Source organism: Babylonia areolata, chromosome 20, assembly GCF_041734735.1.
Source record: "Babylonia areolata isolate BAREFJ2019XMU chromosome 20, ASM4173473v1, whole genome shotgun sequence".
Taxonomy (NCBI): Eukaryota; Metazoa; Mollusca; class Gastropoda; order Neogastropoda; family Buccinidae; genus Babylonia; species Babylonia areolata.
In genome coordinates this window covers 43,351,799-43,353,231 of record NC_134895.1, presented here as the reverse complement: position 1 = coordinate 43,353,231, position 1,433 = coordinate 43,351,799, and the positions used below count along the sequence as shown (strand labels likewise).

The 1,433-nt window shown below is 39.9% G+C and overlaps 1 non-coding gene across 1 annotated transcript in view; it reads left to right on the top strand.

Moving 5' to 3' along the window:
• Nucleotides 1-41, top strand: part of Trnay-gua (transfer RNA tyrosine (anticodon GUA)) — a 91-nt gene extending 50 nt beyond the window's left edge. The window contains exon 2 of the tRNA in view: nucleotides 6-41. This is a non-coding gene — a tRNA (tRNA-Tyr). The remainder of the gene's footprint in view (nucleotides 1-5) is intronic.
• Nucleotides 42-1,433: the final 1,392 nt, after the last annotated feature.

Here is a 1,433-nt window from a genome sequence, read left to right as displayed (position 1 = left end):
CAGGGATCCTTAGGTCACAGGTTCGAATCCGGTTCGCGGGAACTTTTTTCTCAAGGCCTGACTAAGCGCGTTGGGCTACGCTGCTGGTCAGGCATCTGCTTGGCAGATGTGGTGTAGCGTATATGGTTTGTCCGAACGCAGTGACGCCTCCTTGAGCTACTGAAACTGAAACTCTCAAACCACTCTTTTCATAAACCAATAACAACTGTAATGATGCAAACGTTTAGGTCTACCCGTTAGTACACATAGTTTTACAGCAAAAAAAATGAACAGAACGATCATTTTGAACACTGTTGATAGCTAATCCAAACTGAAATAATAAACCGCAATACTCTTCTTCACACGCGATATGCCCTTTATCTAACCAGCTGTTTTCATGACACAGTGATAACACTGCTAGGGACTGCCCGAACTGTTAATAGTACAAGTACAGTAGATGGACAGACGATGATTTGAACACTGTTGACAGTTTCAGTTTCAGTTCCAGTTGCTCAAGGAGGCGTCACTGCGTTCGGACAAACCATATACGCTACACCACATCTGGCAAGCAGATGCCTGACCAGCAGCGTAACCCAACGCGCTTAGTCAGGCCTTGAGAAAAAAAAAAGAAAAAAAGAAAAAAAAAAAAAAAGGGGGAATAAATAATAGATAAGCTTACATAAATAAATAAATAAATGAATAATAATTATAATATTGAAAAAGGTAGTAGTAATAATAATAGTAATACTAATAAAATGATTTTTTTTTTTAAATAATAATAAAAAAATAAAAAAAATAAAAAAAAAATAAATAAATAAGACTGTTGACAGCGAATGCAAAATCCAAAGCAATACTCTTTCCACTCATGTATACCGTTTCTCTATCCCACTGTTTTCAAAACATACTACTACTACTACTACTACTGTGGAATGACAGCTTAATGTGGAGTGATGGCCTAGAGGTAACGCGTCCGCTTAGGAAGCGAGAGAATCTGAGCGCGCTGGTTTGAATCACGGCTCAGCCGCCGATATTTTCTCCCCCTCCACAAAGACCTTGAGTGGTGGTCTGGACGTTAGTCATTCGGATGAGACGATGAATCGAGGTCCCGTGTGCAGCATGCACTCAGCGCACGTAAAAGAGCCCACGGCAACAAAAGGGTTGTTCCTGGCAAAATTCTGTAGAAAAATCCACTTCGATAGGAAAAACAAATAAAACTGCACGCAGGAAAAAATACAGAAAAATGTGTGGCGCTGTGAGTATAGCGACGCGCTCTCCCTGGGGAGAGCAGCCCGAATTTCACACAGAGAAATCTGTTGTGATAAAAAGAAATACAAATACAAATACTAATACTAGTCATCATTATCATCACAATCACAATGATAATCATCATCATCACCATCATCGTAATGGTCATGATAATCTTCGTGAGCTGTATCCCTCACGTTCATTCGTTT